This window comes from Abrus precatorius, unplaced genomic scaffold, assembly GCF_003935025.1.
Source record: "Abrus precatorius isolate BTA unplaced genomic scaffold, Abrus_2018 Scaffold5, whole genome shotgun sequence".
Classification (NCBI taxonomy): domain Eukaryota; kingdom Viridiplantae; phylum Streptophyta; class Magnoliopsida; order Fabales; family Fabaceae; genus Abrus; species Abrus precatorius.
The window spans coordinates 21,033,656-21,052,425 of NW_020874395.1; the positions used below are offsets into that span (position 1 = coordinate 21,033,656).

Here is an 18,770-nt window from a genome sequence, read left to right on the forward strand (position 1 = left end):
TATTTCATAGTTTTGCTATTCTGACCTTTGTCCACTATTTTGGTCATAACTTTTTCTGTAGATCTCTTTTTTGGCTAATTCTTTTTGCAATGATTCCTCATTTCCTGGGCTTCAATTTGGACATATGGATCATGCTTTTTGGAGCTCGAACCTATTTTTTTTATTAATTTTTGAAGATCAGACTTAAAACATATCTTTTATATTTAGGGTTTTTATTTAGGGCTTTTAATTTTATTTACTTGCGGTGTGACCTTGGCCCATTTATTTTTGTTTTCATTTAAGACTAGTATATATAGGGGTCAAAAGGTTGATTTTGGACACTTCTTCTTATCCTTTTAATAATTTCATTTTTCTGTAAAGACACTTTTCCATTTTTAAGAGTAAATTTGTATCGTTCCATTCGCTTGCGTCTCTTCAGATCCTACTGTGTTCTTAATTATTTGGTGTTGCGAATCATCTTCTCTCAAGCGTGGATTACTAGATCGATTGAGTGCTCCGAGTTTGTCTTTTTACCTTCTCGCAATTCTTGATTAAGATTTGTGCATACATAATTTGATTGAATTTGGTTTTTGTTCTTGAATGTAATATCGATCGATTGTTTTCTATTGCATTTGAGTTTTGGATAAATTCGGTATAGTAATCCTAGTTTGCGTCTGTGGTTCGTGGGTTTAATTCGTGTTAGTTTTAATTGTTCTTGTTTCAATTTTTGTTTTTAATTTTCATTTTTCAATTTTTGTTCTCAATTATTTTTTTCAGATTTCTTTTCAAATTTTAAATTCAAATTTAAATTCAAATTCGTTTTCAGATTTATTTTTAGATTTGTTTTTAAATTTTAAATTCAAATTCGGTTCTAGATTTATTTTTTAGATTTGTTTTTAAATTTTAAATTCAAATTCGTTTTTAAAATTTATTTTTAGATTCGTTTTTATTATCTTGATCCACTTTCATTTGAATTACTTTCATTTTTAATTCATCGTTAAATCACAAACCTCCAAATTAATCGCTGTTGCATGTTTAAAATTAGAAATAGAATGAATTTGTGTCCTTGTAAGATGACCTAGGTTTACTCCCTATATTGCATGCTTATATGAGAAATCTAGTTTTGTTTGAAACCATTACGACGTGGTTGTCAGTGAACAATAATGGTCATCTTTCAGTATGTGGAAAACATCCATCTCTTGTATCCATTCTTCTAATTTTTTGTATTTATAACTTTGTTAAGGAAATTAACAAACAATTAAAAAAAGTCAGACTACTTGTTATATTTTAGAATCATACTACTTTTAATCTTCAAGGAACAAATATTTATGAATTTCATCTTTGTTGGTTTCCAAAATGGTTTTTATACAAGTCCTTTCCTTGAATAATGTTTCTTGTGTAATAGTGAATATTTGGATCTTTCTTTTAGTAAACATTTGATTCAAAAAGTGGAGAAGTTACTTCCTTGTTTCTTGGGCATGTGATATTTTATTCTTAGTGTTAAAACTTGAGATGTTATGTTTTAAGGTTTGATTTCAATGCTTGAATACTCTCTAGACTAAAGTAAAGTAGAAAGTGCTAGATCATAGTAGTTACTGATTTTTTTTTTTCACTTGCCTTGAAAACATGACAATTTGAATAGGTGGCATCATGTAATTTAGTATTGTATATCATGTTATTCAGAGCAAACATTATTTTCTTGAGAATGAATGGATTGTGAGGGCTGCAAATTATTTAACTTCCTCAAGTCATTGGAAATTTGTCTTAGTGACTTCCTCATCATTATTGTTTGTCCTCTGCATTGTCTATTCACGAAAACCTATTGTTGAACCAAAACCTGGTTCTTGGTTTGCTTTTTTCTGTTTGTCCCTTGTCCTATGAGATGAAAGGGGTTTGGTCTTTAACTCTTTTGAAGTCTTTGTTAATTAAGGCTCCCAAATTTTCATCTATTCTCCTAATTCTTAACAATTTCAGTTTTCTTTTTATATAAGATCCCTTAGACTTTCAGATAAAAAATATATACAAGATTTAATCCAAATGTCAAGATCATGCTTTCTATACAAAACTATCTAGTCAGCTACTTTCATAAAAGTGAAAGAAGGAAGGGGGTGGGGGAAATTTGAAGTTGAATTTATTCTGCTATTTATCTGCATAATGTAATGCTTGAAGTTATGAATGATCTCCTTAACTTTATTTGTCTTTATATTATTTTCTCTCAATTTTAATAACCTCTAAAAGTATTTAAGCTTATTCATTGTCATAATTCAATTTTTGCAAGCTAATTTCCCTCCTTTGGTGCCTTGATGATCAATATTGTTTGTTGAGTTTCTATTTACAACAAGGACATTTCAAAGTTAGAAAATTTTCCATCTTGGTGAGTTACATTAGCTACATTGCAAAGTTAGCAATTTTTCAAGTTCTATTTTGAGGTTAACTTGTGATAATGGCTGGCAACCATAACTTGTGTATCTTTACCACTTTTAGGAATACTATTTATTTGCTATTTTTCATGTAGTTAGGAATGTAACATGTTTTCAAGTGACCTACATATATATATAGATAAGGGAGTAATTGATCTATTTAGGAATGTTTTCTTATAAATTGATTCTCTCTTATTTATGGGTGCTTATACTTAGTATTATTGAAACTCAATTTAGTCATTTTATTTGCTTTTCAGAAATAATGGATGTCATGGATTAACATGCCTCGGAATACACCACAATATATTGAAGGATTGAATAATTTTTTAAATTTTGCATTTGCCAATAAGGGTGTTGAAGGTAGGATAATATGTCCATGTCCTAAATGCAAGTTTAATAGATGGAAAGTTAGAGAAGAAGTATACAACCATTTGATTGTAAAACCTTTTCCAAAAGGGTATATAGTTTGGTTAAGACACGAAGAGATAATCAATACATATACTACAGTTGAAACACCTTTAATGTCTCAGGAGGTTGAAGATAGAGTTATTACTATGCGACATGGTCAGTGATGTATTTAGAAATCATATAAGTGATGATGATATACAGGAAAATGATGATATGTGTCCACAATCAAACCAAGCCTTGCCTGATAACAATGCAGAATTTTTGGAGTTAATTAGGTATGGTCAACAAAGTTTGTACGAAGGATGTAATAAATATTCAAAACTTTCATTATTGGTCAAGTTGTATCACATTAAATGTCTTTGTAAAGTAAGTGACAAGGCAATGTCAATGATCCTAGAGCTGTTGGATGATGCTTTTGAACATGCTAATTTTCCATCTTAAAAATTATTACCAAACTTGGCCTTAATTACACCAAAATTCATGCCTATCCGAGGGATTGTATGTTATACTTTAGAGAGGATGCAAATAGGGATACTTGTAAGACATGCAAACGATCTAGGTAGAAGTCAAAAGATAAGGGTGCAAATACTAGTACTACTGATTGATGAAACGATATTTGGGCTATTCGTCATGCAAAAGATTGTCGTTAATCCTCATCAAATATGCAAAGAAATGAATGCAATGCTAGGGTGTTATCCTAGGTCGTCTCTAAGGAATTTTTAGTTGGGAACATACATCGAACAAGTGTAAACATGTATTTTAAAGCAAGTAAATTGGGGGGGAGGTTTGTCAATTTCCGGATTTTAATCAAGAACGAAATGTAAATTAATGAAATTCAATCAATTAAAATGAGTAATCCCTAGTCAAGCAATGAGTTCCATCATTATTCTTTCAAATGATTCAATAATCCCCTTTCTTTCCCTTGAATTAAGTTAATCTAACAAGCGAAGACTAACTTTAACATCCCAATTAAAATTAAGCATCTTAATAGGCTCCAATCTCTATCCCTAAGATTAAGCAACCTCAAGGATTAATCAAAATTAAGCAATTTTGAATTAGAATTTCGTTAGGTAAATTAGGGTTCATTAAGCAATGTTCCCTTCATGCAAATTCCATTCCATTTCATTCAGAGATTAGGGTTAATAAATTCAAGGAAAGAAAGATTTGTATTGCAATTAATCCCAAGAATTCAAGATTCATGTGCATTGACTAGGAATTACAAGGAAGTTTAGCCCTCCATGTGGATGGGTTTCACAAAAGAGAGAAAGAAATGCAAGAACGTAAACACCATTAGTGCAAATTCAACAAAAAACAAAAGAGAAATTGGAAATTAAAACCTATAGAGGACCCTTGGCTGTCACCCAAGACTCCAATGTCGTAAGAAATTATCCCAATTTGACAAAGAAAATTGTGTAAAGTGTCAAAAGTCTCGTACCTTAATTCCTAAAATCTATTTATAGTGGATGACATGTCACCAAAGTGTCCACTTTTGCCTTTGAAAGTGTCCACTTTGGGCCTTGAAAGTGTCCACGCGCAGGATGGAAGGATTGCCGCTTCTCTGGAGTTGCCACTATTTGTGCTGAAAGTAGCTACTTTGGTGCGCGTGGTTACTTTGAGAGCCAATAGTAGCCACGCGCAGGAAGGCTTGAAAATTAGCGTCCCTGGAGCTTCTGGAGTTGTCACTTTTGGGCTTGATAGTAGCTACTTTGGTGCGCTGGTTACTTTGAGAGCCAATAGTAGCCACGCGCATCATGCTTCCAATTTAGCGTCCCTGGAGCTTCTGGAGTTGCCACTTTTGGTCTTGAAAGTGGCTACTTTGGAACTTTTAATGCCCAGACTTGCTGTAGTTGCCACTTTTGCTCCCAAAAGTGGCTACTTTGGGGGCAACTTTCATCCAAGGACCAAGATTTCTCAAATTTAACTTGGGCATTCTGTAAAATCATCAAGATAATTAAAATTGTAATCTATATCTATGTAATTAAATGCAAATTAACCAAAAATTAATAAACCTATGATATTTACTCAAAATGTGATTTCTATATTATTTGCACTATCTAAGTCCATTTCTTCTATTAAGGAGCACCAAAAAGGCAAGTAAAAATATAATAAAAAGTGAATTCATCACTGATAAACAAAAAAGGTGCCTGCAAAACTTTTGAGATATTTTCCTTTAAAGCCACGTTTGCAGAGGTTGTTTATGTCTTCAAAAACTGCAAAGCATATGCGATAGCATGGATTGGAAAGCACTACTGAGGGCATATTAAGGCATCCAAAAGACTATGAAGCATGGAAGAATTTTGACTTAATGTATCCTCAATTTGCTTCAGACCCTCGAAATGTACGCCTTGGGTTGGCTACTGATGGCTTTAATCCTTTTGGCAATTTAAGCACAAGTTATTGTATTTGGCCAGTTATGCTTATACCGTACAACCTTCCTCCTTGGATGTGCATGAGACAGAGTTCATTTATTCTGTCGATGATCATTCCTGGTAAGCAAGCACCGGGAAATGATATTGATGTATATCTTCAACCATTAATAGAAGAATTGAAAGATTTACGGAATATTGGTGTTAGAACTTTTGATTCATATAGCAATGAAGTGATTAACATGCATGTAGCAGTGATGTGGACTATTAGTGTTTTTCCTGATCTTGGAACCTTAACTATTTTAATGGTGCTTTTGTAGAAAAAATTCAAGAATATGAATCAAGCACATCTTTATCCCAAGAAATATCTACTCAAGATTCACTTGCTCATGTTTTCGGAAGTAAAGAGCATTGTGGTCGTGTCTGGGGTTTGGGATTGGGTCCTTGTCTATCTCAAGTCTTTGGATATCCTTCACGTTCATATAATGGAATATCCCTATCTTTTCCTTCTTATAGGGAATTACAAAATCAAGTAACTATTTTGAAGTCACAGATTGATGAACAAAATAAAAAATTTGACGTAATGATGAATTTTTTCATTCAAAACTTTCAATGTCAGCTACCTCCAGACTTAGCTATGTTTCAAACTTCATTGGTAATCTTTTTAAATTGAATTGTTTTATTAATATTACATAGCTGATTTGATGACACTTTATATTTTTAACTTGTTCTTAATTTTTACATCTCAGGTGTCTGATCAAGGAAGTGCACAACCAACTAATATGACTGAACATTCTTCTTCAAATTCTCCAATTGAAGAGTAGTTCTTTTGAAGATTATAGTAGTAGTTTAACTATGCTCTTAAAGACATAACATGTTTTATTTTAATTACAACTTTGTTATAAAAGTGTATTATGACAAATCTTCATGTATGACTTTTGATTTTATATAAATGTCTTGATGTTGTGGTTTTTAAATTTTGTTATCTTTATCAATTAAAGATAAACTATATAATTTTTATGTAAAAATTTTATGATATATAGGTGAATTAAAAAAATTAAGCTCAATTTTTTAATTATAAAAATTTTATAATTTAGTGCATGTATTTAGTGGGGGTTACGCAATCACAGGCAATTAAAATGCAAGTATTTAATGGGGGTTAGATAACTGCAGGCAATGCAAAAATTACCTGCAGTTGTCCAAAACTGTTGTTAATTAATAGAGATTTTATAACCGCGATAACGTTAATGTCATATAAAATCATGGGTAAACTATCTTTTTCTTGTAGTGTATGAATGATTCAGCGATAAATTGGGGGTATGGAAGATGGAGCTGTAGAAACTACCTTGGGGAAGAGAGGGTGATAGTGACACCAACAGTGAGCATTGGTGCACCACAGGCCACACACTCTCCTCTTAACTCAGCTTCTGACTAACGCTTTTGCTTGGGAGCTCAATACCGCACACGTTGTAATTGTGGAGTAGGAGCTATCCGACGACCATTCATGGTGTAAAACTGAGTAAGTCCCTGAGGTTGAGAGCATCAGGAATCTGTGATCACAGTGCCACAGTGAGCATGACTACGTACAATGAGCACACGTGTATGTGGATTATTTGATGGTACAATGAGCGCAACTGTATGTGAATTTTGAATGAAATGTTGGAAAGTGTTATTTCGCGTTTGTCTAATGCATGTTTTGAATTATGTTAATAAATGGGTGTCTTGTGTGAGATGAGGCTCTGTGCTTGTGTGTAATAGTGTACGGTACTCACTCTTACATTTATTTTTCAGGTGACCAAGACGATCAGCACTAGACTCAGTGAAGGAAAGGGATGAAATTGCTATAAAACTTAGGAAATTTATCTTTGAAATTTGTGATGTATTTGATTTGGTTGTGGAGCATTCATTTAATGCAATTTGTAACCCTGTCTCATTTTAAAATACTTTACTGAAAATATGCATTGGGAACCGTTTAAATAAAAAAATTATTATTTTTATTTTTGTAAAATTTATTTATTTAAAAATTAAATTAAGGTGTTATATAATACATATCACAAAATAAAAAATGAAGTAAAGTATGAATAAAAACTGTATACTGGAATAGATAATTATAGCGTGGACAAAATAATTAAATTTTTCATAAAATAGATTTGTTTAGAATCAAATTCTTCTTATTCTCACTCTATGTTAAAAATAATATTCTCAAATCAAAATTCAAAATCCTTAGTGTATTTTTTTTTCAAAATTCATTCCTTTAAATTATTAATATTTTTTTAAAATTATTCATTGTTATTTTCTTCCTTGTAAATTATAATTATATAAATTGAATCTCATAAGCCCACTACACATGAGTTAAGTTTGAGCTGTCATTTAAAAAAATAAATATATTTTGAGTTTTTGAGGCAAACTTCCATAAGTCTATCACGGGTAATTTATTTGAATATTGTAATCTACAAAACAAATTATCACTTTATGGCTGATTTGAAACAATTTCCCACTTTGGGGATTTTGGGGTGACGTGTCGACAAGTTTCGGCAAATCGTTGGCGATTGTAATTTTTAATTATAATATTGTTTTGAATTTCGCCAACCGAATTACGAAATATATAAGAATTTGACACGTGTCACGTAAAGTAAAGTTTCGCATATTTGACGGCGAAATTTTTTTTTAATATATTTTTAAATTAATTTCGCCAACCAAATTGCAAAATGTATAAGAATTTGACATAGTTTCGCATATTTGATGGCGAAAATTTTTTTTAATATATTTTTAAATTAATTTCACCACTGGACTGGCGAAACAAATAAGAAACCGACACGTGTCAACAGGTTGTCTAAATTTCCCATTTTAGTGGCGAAATTATCAAAAAATCACCCACAATATTGCGAAACTTACACACTCGAATTGCGAAATTTGAACACTATATATACCCCAACCCTCCTCTCATTTTCACCACAGAAGGGCACATTAGAAGAAAATCAGGTATGTGTTATTTAATAATTTTATTATTTAATTTTGAATGTATGAATTTAGTTATATTTAATTAATGAGTATTGTTTATTTTATTTATGTTAATATTGTAAAGTTTAAATATTAAATAAAGTATATTTGTACAAAATGCAGGATGAGTGGGATTGTTATTATTATATATTGGAATGGTAGAATCTATGAAGGAAATGAAGGAGTAAGTTTTGAAGGAAGTAAAAAAGTAATTCAAATAAAATGAGGAATAAGTTATGAAACATTGAAAAGAAAAATTCATGTGAAACTCAATCTTAATCATAATCAAGTGATTTGTAGATTAGTTTCTTGTTTTTTAATTGATGAAAATATTAGACAGTATACAACTTTGGATATATGTGATGATGAAGATATTGATTGCATGATAAGTGCATTTCAACAACAATCTAGTAGAAACATTATTGAGTTATACGTAGATATTGCTATTGGTGGAAGTTCATCAATGTCCTTACAGACGATGAATTTAAATTTATCACTTTCACAACAAAATGATAGGACCCTTGTGAGTCGTGATTATAATGAAGGTAAAATTATTTTTGTTCTAATATCTTTTAAGTAATATATGTAATTGATTGAATTAAAACTGATAAATTTGTTGCAATAAAGGAGTTAGGAATGATGCTGATGAAGATAATGAACACTCAGATTATGAGAGTTACACTGATGGAGATGATGAAGCAGAAATTTCGTTAGGCAGTTCTTCTTCTACTGATGTTGAAGGCGAGTTTAATTCCAACTTACATATACAAGTAACTGAAAATGTAGGAGGTAATGTGAAACAATTATAAAGAATTTGTTTTTTGTGGTTATTTATTTATATATTAATGATAAAATATAATGCACGAGATACTGTAATTCCTTTTTGGAATGTTACTCCAAAGTATAAGTATATTAATTGGGAATATCCTGATCAAGAAATGAATGAAGAACATCTTCAAGAAGTCAATTCATGGGTTAAGGGAGATCCTTTATTTGTTGGCTTATATTTTGACAGTAAAGAAGATGTGAAGAATGCATTAAAATATTACGCAATGAAGATTCATTAAAGTTATTTTGTGGCTGAGTCTAAACCAACATGTTTGTACGTTAAATGCTTAAATCATACCTCTGGTTGTCCATGGAGAGTGAGGGCTTCATTGTTGAAGAATTCAAACAAGTGAAAAATTACTAGGTGGGGTGGTTCATGAGAATTTCTCAAGATCATCAAAAGTTAGATTCTGAGTTAATTTGTTCATGCATTCTTGGTAAGTAAAATATCAAGTTTTTTATTTTATTTTTACAATGACATTGTTATTAACTTGAGAAAATTTATTTTATGTAGGAATGGTGAATGAGCAACCGTCAGTACATATTTCATTGATACAAGAGCGAATATGTGCTCAGTTTGGATATAAAATTTCATATAAAAAAGCTTGGAAGGCGAAGCAAAAAGCCATTGTAAAAGTATTTGGTGATTGGGATGAATCATATGCTACCTTGCCTCATTGGTTAGAATACATGCAATTACATTCTCTTGGATCTGTTTATAAACTTGAAACAAAAGAGTATGTGGTTGGTCATCAAGTGAATAACAGGTGTAGAGTATTTGAACGACTATTCTGGTCATTCGAACAATGTCATGAGGCTTTTAAATTCTGCAAACCTATATTACAAGTGGATGGGACGTTCTTATATGGTAAGTATCGTCATACGTTGCTCATTGCAAAAACTCAAGATGGAAACAATTGTGTTCTTCCAGTAGCTTTTGCAATTGTTGAAGGAGAAACATTGTCAGCATGGGAATGGTTTTTGGCATTGATTCGTTTGCATGTTACCAATAGAGCAGGAATTTGTTTGATATCAGATAGACATCAAAGTATAAAAGGGGCTGTGTCAAATCCACACATTGGGTGGCAACCTCTAAATGCGTATCATGTATATTGCATTCGTCATATTGCCAGCAACTTTAATCACCGATTTAAGAATATAGCATTGAAGAAAGAGCTCATCAAATTGGGTATATTTTATTTTCTTATCTAGATTATTGTTAAATTATTTAGATATCCATCGAATCTGTGGATAGATCTTTTAATGTTTTGAATGTTGTATATGTAGGTTATACACCATTGAAGGTCATTTTTCAGCAAAAGTTAACTAGATTTCGCAATGAATCTAAAGATATAGAAAAGTGGATTGACAGTATATCAAAAGAGAAATGGGCATTATCTTATGATGATGAAGGACGGCGTTATGGACACATGACTACAAATCTTTCAGAATCAGTAAATAAAGTGTTGAAAGGTGCTAGAAACCTACCCATATGTGCACTAGTTAAAGCTACCTATGGACGATTAGTTGAATATTTTGTGAAGCGTGGAGAAGAGGCCATGTCTAACCTTCACAATGGAAGCATGTTTTGTCGTAAAGTTATGTTGCAAATTCAAAAAAATCAACAAGAAGCTTCATCACACCAAGTTCGTCAGTATGACATACAAAGAAAAAGTTTTGAGGTTGAAGAAGCTTTTAATCCAATAACACAAAGGGGTGGACACAAATGGACAGTTATATTGGATAGAAGATTCTGCGAATGTGGAAGATTTCAGTCTTATCAATTTCCTTGTTCACATGTGATAGCCGCTTGTATAGCCGTGAGTATCGATTTTTGGCAATATGTGGATCCTGTTTATTCAATGCAATATGTTGTAAATGCATACTCCCCATAGTACAATCCTCTGGGAAATGAATGCAACATCCTTACAAACTGCGAATGGAAATTAGTGCCTGATGTTGACAGAGCAAGAGGTAAAGGCCGACCAAAATCAACTCGCATTAGGAATGAAATGGACTGGGTTGAATCACAAACTAGACAAAGGTGTTCCAAGTGTAACGAAGTAGGTCATAATCGACGTCATTGTCCTCAACAAAACAATGTTGGTTAACCAAATCATACAATGTTGGTGTTTGTATTTTTTTTTATCTTGTGATATTGTTATTTATCGTAATTGTCATTAATTATTGTAATGAAACCATTAATGCTATATCAAGTAAAGGCACAAACAAATTAATAATTAGAGTAAGCATTAAAGTCACGAACAGTAATATATGTTAACTAAAATAAGTTGCTACATAAAAACATGTCATTGATGTCCCCCCATGTGTGCCTGGTGATGATGATCCTCTGGTGTCAATATGCATTGCCTCTGTCTATCTCGAGCTCCTCGATGAGGGTTCCGATGAACATATCCTAAATCAGCAACTGCACTAAATTCGGCATTAAGATCAATACCTGACTCTATAGGATGTATGTCTGATGGTATAGGGTCAACTTGACTGTATGGGGCACCTGGAGTCAAAAGCGAATGGTGCTCGTGAGGAGGTGTGAAAAAGAAATCAGGTCGTGGGATGTAATCTTCTATTCCTGTAAAAGGTGATGATGGGTGTTGTGATGGATGGTTGTACCTTGTGATGAATGGAAATAAGTCGAGGTTGTCATCAAACTAGATGGTTGAAAAGGAAACTGTGATGGTATTGGGAAGACACCATCAGGTCGCTCTGGCATAATCAGGACAGCCCACTCTGCTACCTGCACTTGTCTCTGTCGACGTGCCAAGCCTCTTCCTTCTCTTCGTTGATGCAGCTGATCTATGTGTAAGTCTGGATCGACGGGATTACCACTTTGTACTAGAGGATCTGAGAATGAAACAGGCTCTAATATGCGATCTTGCTCCTTCTTCAGTGACAGAAGAGTCTCAGACAAGTCCTTTAATTCATTAAAGGTAAAAGAATCTTGTCCATCAGTGCTCAAGTAATGCAATCTCTCCATCACATCACCCTAAAAATAGTCAAAAGTAACCATTACTGTAATTTTGTATATAAAACAGAAAGTTATAGTGAAAAAAGTATATATTTCTGTAAACATATCGACAAAGCTGATACTGCTGCCTCCCTGGTCATCCAACGACGAGTATGACTAACATACCATCGCATGTACTCTGAATTTGAGCTAAGTAAACCATACTGTGGCTCATTAGTCAATACCCAAAGTCGTCTACTCTCCCAAATTTCTAACATAGCACTGAACTTGGCTGACCAATCTTCTCCAGTCTTCCCTCTGAGGGTAAGGTCATGTAGCTGGTTAGGCTGGTAAGGAGTCCTTGGTATGTGTTGAACCATACCAAACTGACGCATTTATTACATTTTTTAAAGTAAAAAATATTATTATTTACATACAAATTTTATTTAAATACAAAACTCTACTTACTGTATAAAATTAAATTACATTTTTTTTATATTTCTAATTTAAATCTACATAAATTTTATATAAATACAAAACTCTAATTACTAGCATAAAATTAAATTATTTTTTTATTTTTTTATTTTTTCAATTTAAATCTACATAAATTACTTTTAGTTTATAATTATATAAATAATATTACGTTTTTAAAAGTAAAAAATTTTATTATTTACATACAAATTTTATACATACATTTCATATAAATTATGATTACTGCATTTAAAATTTTACTTCTTTTATAATATAGGTGTAAAAATTATTTATTACAATCAAACTAAGTATAAATTATTATATTTAGTTTTATATAATTATTTTATTTAACTCAATTTTTATTATTCTATATTTTAATAAATATCTATAATAATTCCTGCAAACAAATTTTATAAATCTTAATTTAACCTTTCTTCTTAACAATTAATTATAATTTTACATTTTAATTAACTATATCACATTTCATTTTTTCTAAAAACATATTAATCTATATACAAATAAATAAAAAAATATTTAAATTTTAAATTCCTTTTTACTAACCTTTAATAAACTTTCAGCAAATTTTTCACTCACCCCCACTTAATTACCAAATCACCTGCATACATACAGTTTAAAAAAATTACAATATTATTATCAGATTTTTCAATTAACAAAATCAAACTAAAAATAATATATATATATATATGCATATTATAACTCCATACCTCTTAAATTAGTAACAGTATTTGACCCTTTACACTACAAATCAAAACAAATTTTGAAACTTCAGCTTGGACGATGATGGATGAGCAGAGATGGAGAAAAGCAAAATGGAAACGAAGGAGGACTGTCACGGAGGAGGAAGAAGGACGTCGGTCAAAGTTACTGAACAATTGGCCACGTGTCAATGCCTGAACGGTTTCGCCAACTGCAGGACTAAATAAACTTTTGCCAGTAGCAGCGCGAATCATCTCAGATGTTGCCACGTGTATCAAAATCTCTCCAGCCGTCCATTTTAAATTCATTTTTATTATTTATTTTTAATTTTATTTACTTTCGCTATTCAAATGGCGAAATAATAGTCGTTTGAGACACGTGTCAACATGCAATTAATTGCGCTTTGGCTGTGGCGAAACTTAGAAATTATTTTGCCAATCAGGTTGTGAAACTAATATGTGTTTGACACGTGCTATTATCTTATTTATTTCGTACTTTTTGTGGCGAAATAAAGATTAAAAAATTTAAAAATTAATTACTTTCGCCAGCCATTATGGCGAAAAATTGATCCACGTGGCAAAAAAAATCACAGATTAAGAAATTGTTTCAGATTTACTATAAAATGATAAATTATTTTTTAATTTACAATATTATAATAAATTTGTCTAAGTATAAACTAAGGGATATGAGTACATGATTCTTTTTCCTACAAGCTTAGAAAAAGAGACCACATTCATCAAAGAGAAATAGGCATCTCTGAGGGCCAATCCTTTCTTCGATTCTTTATAGATGTATGTATAAATTAAAAGGTATGAGTGCATGATTCTTTCTCCCACAAACTTAGAAAAAGAAACCGCACGAGGATATTAAAAATTTGTGAATTCCTAAAGTTAGAGCAACTACTTCCTTAAAACTATTCCGAGATGGTTTTAAAGAAAAGCTCACTAATAGAAAAAGAATTTTGAAGAAGTCAACCTAAATCACGATACATTAATTGCAAAAAAAAAAACTAGTAACAATCTGAATTTATACCAATAAATAAAATCTATTAACTATATAAATGGTAGACTGAAATAACACGTTCACAAATTACTTAAGCAAGAGAGCTTCACAAATAAAATACAAAAATTTGTTCAATCTATAACAATAATTAAAAATAAGAGTAAAATTTATTCAATTTATAATAATAAAATATATTGAAGTTTAATGTAAGGAAACTGAAAATGAATAATGATTAAAATTTGTAAATAAGAATAAAAATAGAAGAAAAAGAATAAGTTAACTGAAATTTTTGTCAATGTTTAAATCTTAAATTAAAAGAAAGGATCATTTAATAATAATAATAACTAAATATTTTAAAAGATTAATTAGTAAATAAATTTTTTTAAACCCTTTAAATATAAAATTAAAATTAATAAATTTAGAAAGAGTAGTGTACTCTTTTAATAATGAAGGGATAGAGGAGAATTTACCGTCTACTAATCCAGTAACCAGTAAATTAATTCTTTTTATCGTGTCGGTTCATTTATAATCAAACCTTAAAAGAAAGTTAATGGATGGGTCCTTCACAATGTCAAAAAGGAAGTGTCGATTTCGTTAGCCTTGTCTATTTCAGTGGCTCTTTTTGTTTTTAGTTGTCAAAATCAGACACAAATCACTAGCCGACGATGATGACTGATGAATTGTAATTAGAAAAGAGGCACATCAGAACACGCAATTTTGTATTCTTATACTTTACCACTTCCATTTTTTCTGCAGTAAAAGAACACAAAAAACGACATGATGAGGGTCGCAGTTAGGAGGCTCTCTTCTCTCTCCTCCTCTCAGTGGCGAGCCAACTCCGCCGCTTCTACGTACCTTTCTCGAAACGACGTTGTCGTCCATGGCAACAAATCCGCTGCTTTCTTTCTTCCCTTCAGAGGTTAGAGTTTTACTCTTTTGTCCCTCTTTTCATTCAAGTTTTGGATGGAAGGTATTCTGCTGATGATATATATAAGTAAAATAATGAATTTTTAAGGGTGTGTTTGCATGTTGAGAGGGAAGGAAAAGAAGATAACACTTTTCATTCTCTTCGTATGTTTAAAATCGTCTACTTTGAATGTTCATTAAAGTGAGGATTTTTTATTTGGATGATCGTATGATTATTCTCTTGTTTTCTTCCCCACTTTTATAAACTCTGAGGAAAGAGGAAGATTTGCTGATAAAATAACTTCATTTCCTTTTCTTTTATTTAAACCTACACTTATTGTCTTTTTATTTTAAATTTTGATACAATTGACTTTGAGCGATTTAAATGTATGTCCAAATTAATTTCAACCATAGGTTTTACATTGAAACGTGTGTCACAGACTCGCAACATGTGAAATTTATTTTGGTAGTTTTCCAGAAGTACAAATTTTTTGTATTTTTAGTATTGTTTGTAATTAAAATTGGAGTTTTACCATGGTAATCCACTTGAAGGTTAAATGGGCCTTGCCTATTACATAAATTGTTACAAATAAATAAATATAAATTATAAAATATTATAATTATTTAATTGGCCTGAAAGGTTTTCTTCAAAACTTAAGTCTGGCTTTTTTATCATTCTTATCCCTAGTAATCTACAGTAATGTTAAAGAAACGCCAAATTATATGCTAAAATTTATTAAAACAATAAACATGTTAGTTACACCCTTTGTGTTTTTCAATAACTTGTAATTAAAAGTTGAGAATATATTGAAAAGAGTGTGTTCCTAGAACTCCAACCAACATCAAATACAAATATTTTATTAAAATAAAACGTTAGTTTTATTTGATAAATTGCACTTAAAGAACCACACATAAATTTTGTCCTTTCTGAGATAGTCTCTTGGTAGGAGGAGAATGCACCATACAGGGTCAAGCCTGGCACAATAGTAATGGTCGTGTGGATTTTGTTGTAATAAACATAGCATGGAATGGTGTAGTTCAACTTCAAATCAAAATGTTGAATAACTCTTTTACTTTGATAAATGGGTGTTGTGATTTGAATAGTTTGTGAATCACATATTTGTTTTCTTTCTTATATCTTTTACTCTCTTTTGTTAATTAAAATGTTTATTTGGAGGAAGGCTGAACATATTTGTTTGCCTTAATGTGGTCAGAGTTTGGGACTGCCAAATGTGTGGTATCTTTTTCTGCCATTATTTTAAGCTGCCTCTCATCAATATCAATGGGATAACCAATCATCTGTTGAATAATTCTGTTATTCATTAGTAAGGCCTTTGAATTCTGCTGGACCAACTTTTTTACGGTAAAAAGGACAAAATATTATTCACTTGTTATTTTACTCCGGGGGTTCAGATTTGTAGTTTTTAATTATGCTTGTGCCTAGTCTTTGGGTTCTTCAATTAGGTTGAAGCATTTTTCTTTGTCCAACAATTGATATATTAGTTTTAATTCAACTAAAGAAACTCTAGGTATTGATGTAACATGATTTTGTATAGGTTATGCCTCTGAATCACTGATGCACGCCAAAGAAAACAGCATTATTCCTGAGATTCCAGCAACTACTACTGCTATTAAGAATCCTACTTCTAAAATTAGGTATGATGAGCACAACATGAACGATTTCCCCCAGGCGACCCAAGCAAGAGTGCATTTGCTTACTTTGTCCTTACAGGTGGTAGGTTTGCTTATGCCTCACTGGTCCGTCTCCTTATACTCAAGTTTGTACTTAGCATGTCTGCAAGTAAGGATGTTCTTGCTCTGGCTTCCCTTGAGGTTGATCTCTCTAGCATTGAACCCGCCACTACGGTGACTGTTAAGTGGCGTGGAAAGCCAGTATTCATCCGCCGAACAGACGATGATATTAAGCTGGCAAACAGTGTTGATGTTGGATCCCTTCGTGATCCCCAACCAGATTCCGATAGAGTGAAGGACCCCGAATGGCTCATTGTGATTGGAGTTTGCACACATTTGGGTTGCATTCCATTGCCAAATGCTGGTGATTTTGGTGGATGGTTTTGCCCATGCCATGGATCACATTATGATATATCTGGCAGAATTAGGAAGGGACCAGCACCATACAATCTGGAGGTTCCTACTTATACCTTCTTGGATGAAAACAAGTTATTGATTGGTTGAAAATGATGGTTCTGCATACTAGTGAGATGAGTTTACAATTTCTTTAATTTATTTGGATAATCTTATAATGTGCCTTTGGACTATTTTACCTTCAAGTCCTTATTGGCTGTGTTTTAGTAAATGGTTTATTTCTTGGAAATTGTAACTAATGCCTTTTGGCAAGAATTATATCAATAATGGCCTAGATTCTACTCATCATGGTTCTGCTGACTTCAGGTATATTAATTTTGCATCATGTACAACATTTTCAAATTTAGCTTAGTATCTGGTGACCAGGTTACATACTTCTTGAACACTTAGAACTAGTGTAGTTAGTTAAATGATGTAAACTGTGGAGCATCACAAAATTGTCAGCTAGAACTAATATATGTTGGTCTGTGTAGCAATGTGTGAGTTTTTCTTAGGCTTTGTTCAAAGAGTTGATTTTTTAGGGGAAAGGAATGGAAGGGGAACAATTTTGTTATCATTATCTTTATTTGAGAATTTTTAGAGAAGGAGATGAGGGTTTATAAATCTTCTAAAATCCTCTTAATCTCATGTTTTTAAATTCCCCTAACTTGAAGAATTTTATATTAACTTTTTTTTCGGCTCTTTTCTCTTACTCTTCAAACGCTTTTATTTTTTTAATCTCTAAATTTTCAAACAAAGCTTTATGCATTCATTTTTTTAGACTAAAAGTAGTTAGAGTTAAAATTAACTTTTAGATGTTAAAAATTTTAAAAGATAAAAAACTATGAATTGACTAGTTAAATATACTTTGAAGGTCAAGGCATTGGTTCTAATGGAAAGACTAGTTGAGATAGTTTTATGTTTCATTTGTGTTTCTTTTGGTTAAAAGTCTTCTTCAATAGAAAATGAACTTATATAATTTTTTACTCTTGGATAAACTTTTCTTTTTAAAATAGAAAATATATTTATTATAATAATTTTAACACTCTAATTCTACTCCCTCATGAAATAGGTCATCTTTCAAAGATGCCTTTAATATATACCATGACTTTCTCACTCAGCTTGAGTTCCTTCCTCACTTGCTCTTCTTGATCATTTCCTTGAACAATGATCTCTGACAAGGTTCCATCATCCGCAACCATCATTTTCACTCAGAATCAGCATAACAACAATACAATAATAATTCTCGTAGGTAAACCTCCCTTGAAACAAAATCACAATAACCATAATAAAAAAGAAAATGAAGTGTAATGTAAATTTTCAGTGTCATCCCTGATGCCAATGGACTTCAGCCAGTTATTGCCAACATCTGGGATGGTTATGGTTATGGCAAGCACGAAGGCCTCACTTGACAAGCTGATACCAGTGCAAAAAGGTGCTTCTTCCCTGCCTGGAAAATAACTACTACCAAAAACTTAAATAATTCTGAAAAGATGTAGGGGAACAGAGATTTAACATTTCAGATTGCTAACAAGAAAGCGTTTCTACTGAAGACATTGGCTTTGTAATAAGAAAGGATGCTGGAAAATCTCAAGCAAATAAAAGTTGAAAATATTAGTCCAT

The 18,770-nt window shown here is 31.7% G+C and overlaps 1 pseudogene; it reads left to right on the forward strand.

Moving 5' to 3' along the window:
- The first annotated feature begins 14,933 nt into the window (after positions 1 to 14,933).
- On the forward strand, positions 14,934 to 17,258 carry LOC113868084 (annotated as a pseudogene).
- The last annotated feature ends 1,512 nt before the right edge of the window (positions 17,259 to 18,770 follow it).